The following is a 16,256-nucleotide window of genomic DNA, read 5'->3' as shown; positions in this document are numbered from 1 at the left end:
TTTCCACGTTTAGGAAAGTCTTCGAAATTTGTTCAAACTGTGGTGCGAAAAATAGATATTTAATCATTCGTGGGTATACTTGTTATTTTATAGTATTGCTAACGACAGTAACGTTATTTGAAAGTTTATCAGTATTGGATTTCCTTCCTTGTAAACGCTTTGAAAGAAAAGTTTAAAATTTGGAGCACCGGTTATCGGTAACCACCATTCAACGAGTTAATTTCATTTGATCAAAAAATATTAATTTTATTCCAAGTTATTCGTCATCGAAATTGATCGTTCGGGAAGATTTTGTTTTGTAATTTTTAGGTTTTTCGACGTTCGAAGTAATTGCGAAAGAAGACTTCTGTGGCATAATTTGTTTGTCGATAATTTGTTGTATATTATATTAATGTCGTTATTGTCCGATCGTGGCTTCTCGCGAAACAACGTAGAACAAAATGGTTGCCATGTGGAATCGAATGTTTCGGTTTTTACCTCGAATTAAAAATCGGTGAATGCATTTTCTAATATGGCGATTTTAAGATGGTGTTCGAATCATCCGCTCGAGGCTGTGCTCTCGTCTAGAAAGTGCAAATTTAAGATTGCTTTGCGTATTAATTTTAACAAACGAATCAGTTTCAAATTTTATACGTACGATTGCGTACACTGCTGTACAAATATTATCGAACGTCGATGATCGTTACGTACATTCCATTGGGTCAAGGTACGCGTAAAAAAAGATTGTTCGACGGTGTGCACGATTCGAACAATCGTGATCTTCCGAGACAAAAGGAAAAAGAAAAACAAAAGATTTTTGTTTCGATTAACTCTTTTCAGAGCACAACGGGCTAGAAAATATCTCACGTTTGCGATACGTGTGACCGTTAGTAATACACCACATCGTAATTAAATATCTAATTTATTTATTTCTTAGCTTCGATCGCTTTGCATCATTGTACGTGTTTAACAACCGTGAGCCAACAAGTTGAATCGAATCTGTATTAAATGAACCGGACTCATCTCGCCGATCGTCGTTCGAGAACGTCGATCGATCGAGTAATCAGAACCGTGAATATATTATTGGCATTTGTAAAAGAGAAGTCGCTCGAAGGTCGTGTTGTTGCAAATCGTTGAGCTCGTCTCGATGGCAGTTACAATATTGTACACAAAGAATGTATTGGGTTGTTCGGAAAGTCGTTTCGTTTCTTTTAGATGAAAATGAAACACGATATTTTTAGAGCGTATAAACATTTTATTGAATTATATATTCTCCATTTTGATAAACGAGATGACTTTTCGAACAACCCAATAGAATCTTATCCGAGTCCAGTGTGATCTTTGGGTTCTAGAATTTTCTTAATCCTCTCTTGGTGTAATAAAACGAAACGCACGGAGTTCTGTACGTTAAAAATACTTTTGCAACCGAAATTTTTAGCGTACCGTCAATAGTAGAACGTTCGAAATTTAACGTATACGGTCATTGAATTTGTTCGATAAAAACACATCGATGCAAACGCCTCTCGAAAGTGACTAAACCGGGCCATCGACGACGCGGAGAATTCGTGGCGCGTAAAATCAGAGCGGACACTTGATTTGACAATATTTTATTTTTCACTAGCTGGCAGCACTACTTAAATAATGATCTATGGTGGCGCGGAGGGATAAAAGCTTCACAGAACATACGAAGAACCCTTGCACCTCGCTCGTGCTAAGGACAATGGCGCCATATTGTGAAAATATTGATTACGATTCGCCAACAATGGAGACAATGCCGTCGACTTCGCTGCCGTAGCGACACTTGAAAAAAAGAGCTTCTCAAGTACGTCTTGTATGCCTCACGGCGTCGTGTTTCGCTGAAGTCGAATCCTGCACCGAATATATGTATTATAGATCATTTATTGTAGAAAATAGAAGTATATACTACTCGTGACGGAAGATGTATTTATTTTTACTTAATAATACGGTCCAGTTGAATGTTGGTTTCAACGCCTCCGTGAAGCTTGCACGACACGACCTCGAGTATCTAAACTTTAGTCGCACGGTGAGGAATATTTGGGAGTTCAACGTTCAAATCGTTTTTTTAATAACGATTAAGTGCAAACGCACGTTGATTTGGCAGACAATTATTTATTGAACAAATAATATCGGTAAAAAAAAAATAGTGAGTTTTATTAACGTGTTCGCTATTCGGTTAGGGACACAACCGATAAAATTTCACTTTTATGCAAGGTGGTATGATTTCATTCGTAACGTTAGAGGGTCGGTGCACTATTGCTGATTAATAGGGTATTTACCAAACCTGTTCGTGTTGATAATTCAAAAGTCACGTTTTTTTCGAGTTGCACCACTTTAGAAATATAATACTCAAATTCGTAAGGAAATTATTAGCTGTTTAACGAATAGTTCGACCCTTATCGTATTCGATCCTCACGAAGACGTAGAATTATTATACACGAACGTAGTTACCGATGAACTACTTACCAGTAACGATTTCAAAAGGCCTTCTCTTGATTTTAACGAAAGTATCGTAAACTTTAATAAACGAGCATGGAAAGTTTAAATCGGAACATAGAAACGAACGTTGAACTCTCAACATGTTTCCTAAGTACAATTTAAGTAACTTTGGTCAGATACAAGCCTACGCTCTTTGAACACGACTCTGTTCCAAAATTTCGTAGAAAATATTTTATTTTACACCATCCGGGTAAATAAAAAATGTAGCCCAACGAAATAGTTTATTTTGCAAAACACTTTTCGGGTAGTGTCTGTGAAATAATCCCCAGGAATGCAAGAAAACATTTGTTTCTTTCACGATTTGAAAAAAAAAAAAAAAATAAGAGAAGGAAATCCTCCATGTTTTCGTTATCGTTCGCAGCTACAAGGCTCGTAATATTCGCGATGAGAGATTTTTCTCAAGGTACGCGTGGTCGAGAAATGTCGAATGTTAACCAATTCGCGCAATAAACATCGCGAGAGAACCACGATAACGCGTATTGTAAGTGCGTGGGTTGTACAGTAGCAACGACAGCATTTAAATATTTTTCACCTTCGAAAGATCGAACAGATAGGTGGGCGTCTCACTTCGTGCTCGCCAATAAGCCGTCGGGGTACTCGAAGAATTGTTCATGCGGTTGTACGTGTCCAACTTAAATTTGCTGACGTGCCTCTGGGCATCCTTGAACGGTGGAAAACGGTATGCAAGAAACGGGGGGGCAAGAAATAACGAAATTCTTTGTAATCGAGCAAACAACAAAACGAACGTTAAATTGAGAAGAATTCAATTTTTATCGATACAGCGACACCCACGTAATAATTTTCCTTGTTACTACATTTTACGTAAACGCAAACGCCACATCGTACTTTTTACATCACGTGAAACTTTTTCACCTAGAATTTTATTATTCGTCTACGTAGTTGTAGTTTTTCTTTTACTATGTTAGAAGAAAATTTAGTTTCTACGTTTCGATTTCTCTCAATGTGACGTCAGTCATTGGTTCACAATTTATTTCTGCATTAGTATGCTCTATCAGAGAAGACATTACTTTGCGAACGAGTGTCAAGATATGTTGGAGAACTTATATGTACTATCACGAAATTATTGAAAAACTCGTCGCTGTAATTCAGTAGAAATTGATTTCCTTGATACGTATGTAACTTTTTAATTGGTGAGGTTTCCTCGGTGAAAATGAGTCTAAACATGACTCTATTCGGATCATTTTTAATTACAGGTGAAACATTTTCAAATTTCATAAATCGATGTGGCTTCGAGTAAAGTGGAAAACTTCGCTAATATTTTCGATAATATTTTCGAATATTGATTAATAAAATACACAAAAAAATATACAAATTTTTATTTCACACTAGCGTTAACGGGCGATTGAAGAAGTCGTATCGTTAAGAGGAGACAATCGAGTAAAACATTAAAATAAAAATGATTTTTGGCAATAGTTTTGTAACGTAAAATCTCGATGAAACATTTCACCTCTTTTCAAATATATATTCTTTAACATTTCAAGATATAAAGTGTTTCTTCGGCTTCTTGTGAAATAATAAACGTTATTCTCCATGAACTTAACATTTTCGTATATTGATCTAGAATAAAAAATCAAACACATTTTAAATCCCGTTTAAAAAAGTATAAAATTATTGACGATACGCGGTTCTGGTCTTTCTCTCGAATTTCCGAAGAAATCTATCGAAGAAATTCGATAGGAAGGTTCGTGGAGAACAAAATTGATTACTTCGCGAAAAGCTGATAAATTGTAAGAACGAAAGAAAGTATGTCTCAGAATGTTAGGTGATATATATGGTAAGTGAGGAAAAGTTTCAACGTTGTGAAAAAATGGTCGAAAATCATTTTTATTTTAACGTTTCGCTCGAGTCTGCCCCCCTTAATAGCCGCCATAGCACAGTCGTAGCAACACCATCTAGCGTTTCGACCGCGCGATAATTATAAACGTACCGTGGAGGAGAAGGGGTAGCATGAATAGAGCCATATGCCCCTCGCGTGGCACAAATCGGTATCACCGGGTGTATAGTACGTTCAGGGAGGCATTTTTATTTCGTTCCGTTTGAGGGGAATTAGGCACGCTAAACGCACCCCCCCTTCTGCTTTACATAAGCTTCTAGTTGTCGCGTGGCTGAAACGCTAGATGGTGTTACTGTAGCTGGACGAAAAAATTTTGTTGGCATAATCGAGAAACGATCATCGTGAACAAAAAGTGTTATGTATTGGATACTTTCGTATATGGGACGATTCGTTTTTGTTCTCTAGATATGGAAAGTACCTCGATATAAAGCACTATGCACACAATTAGGCATGCATCCATCGAACATGGACAAGATCGTTGTTAATACCAACAGTAGCTTTCTCGATGTTTAAATACACTTTCGACGGTTAAAAATTGTTAAATAATATCGTAGTAAGACGTGTGATCATTTTTGATTGTACGCTGTGTCTCATGGTTCAGTTGGAGGTCGAAGCTTATTCTTTTATGTGAAATAAGTAGGGCTCAAAATCACTATCAGTTGCACAATCAGTAGTGCAACTAGAGAGGCACCAAGGGACAGATTGCTCATTCTCTGATTTCCTATGAGTTAACAAAATGTTGTATCGATATTTACCGAAGTTATAAAACAATTTTACAGAACATTTTCAGTAATAAATACTGCAAAAAGATTATTTTTTCCAGAACAAAAAAATTAATGAAATTAGAGAAATTTGTTCTACATAGATTTTCATATTGGATATTTATATTGGATACCTTCGTAAAACATTATATCGTATACTTTCGAAAAATATTTCAAAATTATCGAAAAAGATGCTCAAGCGTTCCACCGTTATGTAACCAAATATTTATTTCCTGACCCGTTCCCTCTCTTTTTCGTTAAAAATATTTCACGGAATATTTATTTTTCGAACACTTCGCGCAATTATTTTCATACGTAGAACGTCGAGAGAATCGACTTTTTCAACAAAACGTACACAGTCTTTTAAAACATGTGGCCATAAATTTAGAGGCGAATTCAGCGCACTAAAGTAAGAAAAAGGGTCGTACGAGCCATTTTTCTGTTTAATATATTTGATTAAAAATTTTTATTAAAAAATTCACGTACGTTCGATGTGACCTTGTTATCGTAATTACAACCGTTTTTCTTCTACACCAGTTGTTCGACTATCTTCGCAAAAAATGTTCAAAGTAGACAATATCGTAGACCTTCTCGTCCGTTCAAAAGGACCAGGTATTGTTGTAATTCATCGCAGAAAGAGCTCAGTTTACAGTAAGAATTACTGCTAGACAAAAATGATTCTAACCGGAGAACAAGGTCGTATCGGGCATACGTTTGTGTGAACTTTCTTCTTTTCTTCAGTGTACTGAATTCGTCTTTGAAATAATGTCCACATATTTTGGAACACTCTGTACACAGTACAAATTGAAAAACATCATTGACTTTGCTATCTCCAAGAAAACGACCTCGTAGTACCTACAGTTCCTTTCGTTCGGAGATATTTGAATGTTTCCATTTAAACAGTCCATTAGTCCCTTCAGTGTACACAACGTTACAGCAAAACTATCAACTGTGAATTAACACCAAAGAAATGATCTCTGATTTCACGATCGAGTAACTTTTGCACGAAAGGAGTTATCTATTTAACGTTCAACCATCGAAGTCGTATTTTCTTTAAAACGATCGAAAGTTTCCGTTCCGTTTAATTTTCCGTAAGGAGTGTCACGTGATACACAATCGCGTTAGTGATTAATAATCGCGAATTAGCACGGAAGAAATGACGAGTTACTCTACTCTTCACGATCGAGTAACTTTTGCACGAAAGGATCATCAACGTATCTATTTAACGTTCAACCATCGAAGCCGTATTTTCTTTAAAACGATCGAAAGTTTCCGTTCCGTTTAATTTTCCGTAAGGAGTGTCACGTGGTATAGAATCGCGTTAGCGCGCGCTGTAAGCGAGGTACCGGTACCTCGTAAAGTAATAAACACATTAACCAGGATCGACAATGCCTCGATCGTCAAACAAATCGTAAATGATTACAATGCCCGGAAGAAATTCGAGATCGGGTGAAAGAATGCCGCGAAAGTGGCGGACCGTGCTCTTGATTTACGACAAGTGCTTATTTCCGAGGTTACGGCGACACGCTGACACGAGGACACGGTTTTCTTCTTCCGGATCCTTGCTCTTGAACGAATCTTCCTACTCGTCGTTTCCAAGACACAAGCCTCGAGGACGACTACGTAGAATCCTTATCGTTTCGATATAAATACGATAGTGTTTATGATTTATTCATTTATTCAAATACAAACGAAGAGAGTTCACAGTTTGTTTAAATAAGTATCCTGTGTCTTCGTGGCAGCTGTATTACGTGATATTGTTTACGTCTCTGTTAAGTTGTGTTTACATACTTAACGAATGTTAATATTAAATAATATTTACGTAGTATTATTTGCGTAATATAGCTGGGTCGGAGACACGGAATTCTTGAATATTTAAACAAACTGTGAATTTTCCTCGTTTCAATTTACTGTACAATATGTACGAGGTAAGTGCCAAATGTAATACGAAAATATTTGGAATTATTTGACATTATTATTACCAATATCCAAAGGTCGAAAGCATCGTTAAGACATTTGCAAATGCCTCTCTTCCACTTTAAAAATTTTGTTTAATCAAATATTTTATTCGCAGAATTGTTATTCATTATCCGTAATACGAGTAATTATTTGTTTCGATTAATGTAACTTTGCTAGACTTTACCAGAATAGATTCACTTCACAATTGGTCACCTGCTAGTCCAGTATCGGCACTGTATAATTATTTCCAGACTATGTTTACCTATATTACGAATAAGTTCCAGAAATAAAATTTGAAAAAAAAAAACCATTTCACGATCAGTATTCACACATTCTTATTTCGTCCATCTACAATACGATACGAATGAATCCACAACCGAGTGAGTCATTCGGACGAATCCTTATTCGAATAGATGTTTAATTATTGAATCGCGATTTTGACTCGTTATCCGAATCAAATATTGTCCGTGTTACGTTCACGAGGCGATAATAGCCAGAAGGTGTGCGGGCAGACGGGTTTTGTGTTTCTTAACAGAAGAAAGTTTCGAAAGGAAATGTGGCATTTGTCGGGAACATGGACGAAGCTAAATACTTACTCGGTAGAGGTTCCGAGCAGGAACCTTTTCCTCGAAAGATCAGTGTCGGTAAAGGAGACTGGCAGAACTTTCGGCTCGAACGAGGGCCCGTCGGCTCCCTCTGTAGTTCGATCGTGGGCGGAGCGTCGCGGCGCGCGGCGTCGTGTGTGAAGCAGAAATTGTCAATGGACGGTATTGTTCGCACGGCGGTACGTGGCGGCAAATAATAAATGGCCGAACTGCCATGCTCCAGACCCGTAAAAACGCGCGGCAACACCCTCTTTTTTCCACCGATACCGTTAATGGGGCACAATCTTTGCACCGAGCTCCCCTTCTTTCTTGTCGGCCAATACCTACCGACACCTCTGCCCCCGATCAAAACTGAATCCATTCATCGGATTAGTCGCGTAAAAAAATTTCATCCACGGAAGTGTCTTTTGAACTCTGCCGCGTCTACGTTTACTTTCACCCCTTTCGCGGTGGTATTCGTGACAGAGTGACCGATGCTGGGATATTTGAAGATTTGGCTGACAATCGATCGACGGATTTTGGAGTACTCCAAAATTCCAAGATTTTTGGTAATGGTGATTAACCGATGAAAATCAGTCGATTGATTAACGTTGTTTCACTACTTACAGGGTGTTCTAGATTTTAACGAACGAATTTCGCTGGTGTGTTCTTTGGATCTAAATGAGAGAAAGATGATGTATGGATGTATGTGGTTCAGAGCCTCGAAAGTTACGATGGAAGTATGAAATAGTAATAGTATTTTAGTTCCTTTTCGTTCTTTGTTCTTTCCTTCGTTTGAAACCCTACCAAGGATAACTAAGAATAGAAAAAGTTCTAAAAACATTTTAAATTGGCGCTGTTTGCAAATTTAAACGATCGACACAGAATCTACTACGTAAGGTTTTCCACAAAATTTTAACCGAATTAATTCGAAAAATGAAAATTTTCGTTACGAGTTTCGTAAATAATCGATTTAAAAATTTTACATTAATTATTAGTTCTTTCGTTTATTTACGTATAATATATTATTTATCGTCCGATATTATCTGTATATTTTTTGGAAAAATATGATCTTCGTTTCATAACCGATTAAATAACCATTTACCCTAAAAGTATGTATACGTGAAATGTTGGAACGATTGGTACTGATTGAAACTGAATCAAAACTTTCGTATAATTATCTACAAATCGGACGAGTTTTGTAAACGATAAGTAAATCACTTGATCGTCCCGAATAATATATTTTTCGTCACTTGTCTTACTTTCCGCGCCAACAATAGCGATTTATTCGCGAGACGCTGAATTCGTGACGGAAAGAATCGCGTCTACCGTGTAGCGTGACGACTTTTGTCTCGGCTAACGGTTCGAATAATTGCAACGGTTCGTTAAATTGGACACGACACCCGTAGTAGGAACTACGTCGACAATAAGAACTTCCTAGGACGGGGATCGTGAGCAGAAAGTGCTGTCATGATAGGGTATTAGTGTTTTACGACATCACATTATTCGCGTCGTCACGGGCGTCGCTCAAAATCTGCCTTCCATCCTGTGGCAATGGAACGCGCGATGTTCCTTTCGGGGGTTCGAGGCATGCGACTTTGGGGGAAAAAAATGCGACTTTGTCGTTTACGAGATGACTATTGATCTAGCCTGGTATTGTTCAGGAACGTTTGAAAGGGATCGGCAGGAAACTGCGTGCTTCCACGCGGCAGTCGTCCTTTTTCGGAACGAGTCCACGCAGCTTCGGAATGTTTAACCGTGACGCAATGAACATCAGTAATTTACAACCCTGGTCTTCGACCACCCGCCGTTTTCTTTCGACGCTCACGAACAAACGGAACAACGCGGTACCTTCGACACCTAGTTACGCGTCTCGATTGTTTCTTATTTCGTACTTGCTTCTCTTCAATTTTTACGCACCTGCTCTCGATCGTGGATAAAAAATAGTTGGGGTTGTAGAATAGAGGTTTTCGTCGTAGCACCGATTATACAATTTCTAAAATCGCGAATAAATATATGGAGCACCGATTAGGTAATTTCGAAAGTCGCGAATCCACGATGTTCGCGACAATTATTACGCACCTGCTCTCGATCGTGGATAAAAAATAGTTGGGGTTGCAGAATAGAGGTTTTCGTCGTAGCACCGATTATACAATTTTTAAAATCGCGAATAAATATATAGAGCACCGATTAGGCAATTTCTAAAATCCACGATGTTAATCATTATGGCAATAATCGGGTACCAACGCTTCGCACATTCTCTTCGAAATGTTTTTTTTTTCTGGATAAATATTTTCATTTTCGTTCGTAACAATGGAAATGAATAATCATGATTGTTTGGAATATTTTTTATCGACGTTTGTTTCAATTTTAGAAATTTGTCAGCGGACAATAAAATTGAACGATGAAGTAGATAGATTATTTGTTTGTTCGATAACCATTGTATCCAGGTACTCTTACGAGTAAAGTAATTATATGTAACGTTTCGGGTAGTATTATTTCTGTACGACGAGGAATGTATAATATTGATAAAAATGTATGTTTACGTTTTTTCGATTCACTTTGATAATAAATATGACACGAAACGACGATCCTCTTCCGTCTAGTATAATCAAGTAAATACTTCGCATTTTGGTTAACTATGAAAATTGACGACATTGCCCAAAATGTTTTGAATAACGAACTTTGTTGAAAAGTGCCTCGCTATTTATTGATTTTGAGAGTGTTTTTGAATCGGTGACAAGCTTAGTTCGTGGTTTAATTTTTATAGAAACATTCGACACTGATTTGTTTTTTATTTTATTTTATCGTTTTCATGATAAATAATATATGCTGCCAATTTCATACGACGTATTCAATATTTTAACTAAAACAGCTCGGAGTAATAGTAATTGGATAGTTTTGTATCTCAATCAATTACACAATTAACCGTATCTTAGATTTCTTTTCCTAAAATTTCATAAGGCGTATTCAATATTCTAACTAAAACAGCTCAGTGTATTAGTAATTGGATACATAATGATAAATGGATTTACTTTATAACTTTATAACCTTCACTTTACATATAACGAGAAATATTGTTTCGATAATAACGAACCGTTGCGTGAACCACCGTTTCGCGACATTATTTCTTCGATAATGTCGATCGTGGATCGATACCTTCGTCTGGTATCAAAATTAATATATCCTCTGGATACGTTTGTTTGGAACGTTTCCAGGAAAAACGGTGCTGGGTAGAAACACACTTACCGTGTATCGAAACTTCCCTAGCCACGGAATAAATAATAATTCAATTCGAAGGGCCACCCTATTCTTCATCCTGTTCTCCACGCCGCATTTTCGTACCTGAAAAGCACCGAATGGCAACTCCAGCACCATCGCCGCCATCGTCGACGTTGCTACTTTTGCTAGAAGCATCTGGATCCGGTATAAAGGTCCACCGCCACAAACAAAAGCCCTCACAAATTGACAGCTCCGCCCCCGTGAAAAAAGAAGCCGGGGGCCAACGCCGACAATACTCTGGCATGTTTTTCAATATTTAGTCATCATGACTTTTCGTCGGGCCTTTCGGCCAAAATCTCCGCGTCGAATTGGAAACTAGATAATTCAATTAGAGAACAGCTGCCGCCGGAGCTATACGCGCAGGTAGGAGCCGTTTCGGGATTACGAGGAGTCTGTGAAGACACGGGAACCGGAAAAAAGAGAAAAAAAAAGAGACGCGTCTCACCCTCGACGTTTAGCGGAACCCTTGATATGTTTATTTGCGCTCCGCCGCGGCGTCTCCTTCCTGGTTGATCGGAGCAAAGGTACCCCGCACACGACCGATATTATCCAAGTAATAATATCGAGAACCGGTGGTCCGCGTAGATGGCTACCAGAGAGAGTATATTAACAATATTCTTCCTGGATGTACGTATGATGCACAGAGTGTCCTAGTAATTGTAGTACAACCGGGAAAAGAGCGATTCTACGCGAAAAGGTAAGTCGAAAATGTAGAGGAAAATTAGATGGATGGCTACTATCGAGAGTATATTAATAATATTTCTTCTCGATGTATGTATGATACATAGGGTGTCCTAATAATTATTTTACAACAAGGAAAAGAGCGATTCTACATCAAAAAGTAAGTCGAAAATGTAGAGGAAAATTAGATAGATGGATACTATCGAGAGTATATTAATAATATTTCTTCTCGATGTATCTATGATACATAGGGTGTCCTAATAATTATTGTACAACAAGGAAAAGAGCGATTCTACGTGAAAAAATAAGTCGAAAATGTAGAGAACAATTTTTTTGCAAGAAGACTTTAGATAAAATCGACTTTGAATATTCTTCCGATACGAATGCATTTAACTATATTATGGTTTGTATATTTGCAAATGAAATTAAAATTAATCTTTAAGATTCGCTTTATTGATACAGAAATTCAAAACTCTATCTATGGTGTTGTATACCCGGTCATACTTTCCGAATTAAATTATTACTCACGCTTTTCAATGTATTTTTAGTCTTTCATTCTTCATACCTTGAAACGATCCTCGCTGTTTGTGGGATTGATTTTCTATGTTTAGAGAATATGAAGGTGCGAAGCGAACGAGTGTGTATGACAGTATGACAGTACGATGGCTTGAAGGTCGATGAACGTAAATATTGTAATTTGTTGGATTACAACGTGTAATATATTTACGCATAAACTCTTAGACGAGCAAAGTGGAAAAATGTTGTCAGAAGAAATTAGTTTTACCCCAAAAAATATTTACATTCGATGGACAAGAAATTGAAATGACGTATCATGCTGTTCAACTTCCTTTTAGAATGTCCACATTATAAAGTTTTGACATTTATTTCGATTATCAATTCATTACCACACGATGATCTCCACTTTTCATTTTATACATTGGTAAGTTGTCTCTTGCGATATTTCAACCTCCAGAATCTTCTTGCCCTCGTAAACTAATTTTTCGTGTAGATTAATATCATTTACCGAAGAAACCTTCAAACTAAGAATACACCTGGTTTCGAGGTGCTTTCGAAACATTCTATCGAGATCGAAAATAAAAAGGAGGTGATTCGGTTAGGTATCGAGGTTGTTGGAAATTAATTTGTAACGCGTGAACGCGAAAGCAAACGCATGGGAACGTCGGGAGAGTGCGAATGGTTCGAAGGAAGGAAATTTTTGAAGGAGAAATAATTTGGATTTATCGAACGATAGCTGGATGCGCATCGACGTAAGAGGAGAGCTGCCAGGTGTGAAACCGACGAGCCCCGACCTAATGGAGCCACAAATCAATGGCACGATGGGCCATCATTACATGTGCTAACACAACGTGTTTACCACACAGAAACCGACCAGAGAAGCTTTCCTGCCACCAAGGACAGACACTGATCCACCTCTCATCCTTTACGCTCAATCGCTCGTATTGTGCTACCCTATGTAAGTACTGCGTGTGCGGAACAAAAATCATTTGGCGCTTTCTGTTTGCTCCTTCATGCTAATCGAACGAGACTAAAGCTGACCCCTGCTTTTCCAGACGTATCCATCTACATACACACGGCCGTGTATCCACCAGTTCAATGCATTGTACGCGTCGAACAGCGAAAGGAACATTTCACCTTTACATTTACATGCAAATTTCATCCGCAAATACGTCTATTCTTACGTGCGTGTGACGTTCGGGAGAAGTTTGACAACACGCACACGCATTAAACTAGCACAGATCGCTACGTATGGTACACTACTATTTGTTTGCGTTATTAACACGTTTTACTACCGAATGTTTCGTGCGTTTGCGCGTCATAGGTAAGTCAAACACGAAGCACACGGATCAACGGATCGTCGAGGATCACGAGCCGTAAACTTTCTGTCAACGGGAACGATGTTTAATGTTACTTTCGTCGATAACGATAACGTTCTCTCGAAATTGCACGGTGTGTTATTCATTGTTCTTCGCAAACGTGTCTTCTTTCAATGGTTTCTGCCTTGACGATGTACTAAGTTGTTCGACAAGTTTTATCCAACGACGAAACTTATTGTGTCATTTTGTTTTTTTTTTGGTGAAAATATATCGGAGTAAAATAAAAGTTCGTAACTCGAAATATGTTACGACCAACTTTTTTCTTGTCTACATGTAGATATGTATGCATATATGTTAATGAAATGGGTTGCTAAATATACTATTTACATACATCACATACAATAGAATCGACAAGGTTCTTTACCAAGGCATTACATCAGAATTATTTTACATTCATTAGTTCTCTGTGAATTGTTTTCTATAATATTTAGCAAAGATTTAAAAGCGTTGGTATTATTATTGCCATTGTCAACTACAACAGTTGTAAAACATTAAAATATAATAGACTTATTGAATAAGACTTATTGAACGGTAGAGTACTAGGTTGCTCAATAAGTTTTATCGAACGACAAAACTTGTTGAACAATTATAGTTCTGTGACAATTTGCACCTAAAGGTTTTTGGTATATAACAGACCGGTAGATAACAATAAAGGATTCAAGAGAGTGTGTATTCAAGAGAGTAACCAGCGAATTTAAACAATACCTAGTACTTTTGAATGAACGAGGAGGTCTATGACAAGAAGTTTAAAAAGTCACTTTGAACAATTTCTGCGAAGATAATCGAACAAATGGTTAAATAAAGAAAATGCAGCATATTTAGAATATTGTTGGTAATTTGGAACACCGAAGTACCTAAAAAACTGCTAACGTTATCTAATTCTTAACACCACAAATAATAAGGACATATTCGTTATCCCCTATAATAGGGAAATTCGGAAAAAGTCATATCGGACGTTTAAATAAACATTTTTCTCCCTTCGATGCACCGAATTAGTCTATGAAATTATGCTCAGATGTTTCGAAACACTCTTTATTTAATTTTTTGGAAAAAATGCATTCGTATAATTTTTCCACCCAACTGCTCGATCGAACAGGTTATCGAGTATCCATACGACCCAATGAAAAGTAGCGAATCGAAGAAAGTGCAAGAGACGAAGAAAATGTCGGTTGGTCTTTCGTGATTTTTAACGGGCAAACATTTCGGCTATCTTCGCCCGGTGTGTTTCATTCTATATTGATAGATCTATACACGGATCTTTTCTGTTACACCCACAACGTGTCGTGCGGTTTACAACACGGCTTCTAACATTATTACCATAAGCTGGGCCCGCTTACGGTTACGTCTCTATTACTGTCCGTCACATGGAAACTCGTCTTTTAGCTGCCGTGAGCGTGCTACGATCTCTTTCTGCCTTTATTTCTACCCTCTTTCATCTTTGACGCGCAGAGAATCGGGTACCCACCGTGTGATTAACGAGGCATTCATAACAACCTCGTGCTAGAACGCTCCGCAACGTTGACGCTGCATTCTATTCAAAGATCGAGCAACTTTTTATTGCTTTCACGTTCTTACAATACCGACATCGACAACACGGTGGATCATTTCGTCGAATTAATTAATTTTCAAGTGCATTAAAACGATATCATCATTTTTGTCCTTTTTCTTTCTTTCTTTTCTTTTCTTTTTTCTTTTTGGTTTCTCACAATCCGCAAACCGGGCGCATCTTTTCTCACCTCGACTAACTTCTTTACTTTCATTTTCGTTTCAATCTCGGTAAACGGTAATAAATGATTCGTTAAAAGCGCTCCATTTTACAAACGTTAGAGATTTAATTTAAATCAATTTACAAGTGCACCACGATCGACAAAATTGAATCGAAATTCCGTAACTTGCGCAACGTTACGGATATATTTCATTTGTTTATATATACGTGTTCTTTACGTTGCTTCCTTTTGGTAATTGTATTTATATTTATTTACCGGGTTAATCGACCGTCGGTTTCGAATATGGAAGATAAAATTCCAACGCTTAGCTCACCGATGTGTGTCTCATCAATCGTTCCGCGCAGCACCCTAAAAATTGTTACACAATAGTGTGACATGTGTATATAGATTCCGCGTACCAACGTTGGGTACATTTCTATCTCGATAACGAATAATTTCATCTAGACAAATTTTTATTTCTGCATCGCGTACGAGTGTTTATTCGTTACTTACTACATGTACCTATGCGATGAAGCTATGTATTTGAATAAAAAAATTAAATTTACAATAAAGAATGCTCGTTGTAATATCGATCCAATTTGGATAACGATCTGGATAAAGATTTATTCCTTGTTCCTCGTATAATGATTTTGTAATTATAGTATCTACTACATACCTGACTTCACTATCAACGAAACTGGTCTTTTCTCGGTGTATAGTGTTCCGAGATATAGTATATAATGTACTTAAAAATTGAAAAACTTTCAAGTTTCATGACTGGTGATTTACGACACTTTGCAATATTATCAACTGAAATAATACTTGCGTGAAACAAAATTCATTTCTTTCGAGTCAAACGTACATTGAAAAGTTTCGTTAGAGCGGTGGTGATTAAGTTTATTGAATTTTAAAAAATGTCTAAAATAATCAAAAGGTTTGCAACTTTAAAATCCAGATGTTGCGTTACCTTTTTCCTTTTTTTGTACATTTTTCACGTTCGAAATGTTACGAGTCAAACGAACACACCTCGATAGATT

Source organism: Ptiloglossa arizonensis, chromosome 8 (genome assembly GCF_051014685.1).
Source record: "Ptiloglossa arizonensis isolate GNS036 chromosome 8, iyPtiAriz1_principal, whole genome shotgun sequence".
NCBI classification, from domain to species: domain Eukaryota; kingdom Metazoa; phylum Arthropoda; class Insecta; order Hymenoptera; family Colletidae; genus Ptiloglossa; species Ptiloglossa arizonensis.
The sequence above is the reverse complement of the archived record's forward strand: the minus strand, read 5'-3'. Positions refer to the sequence as shown.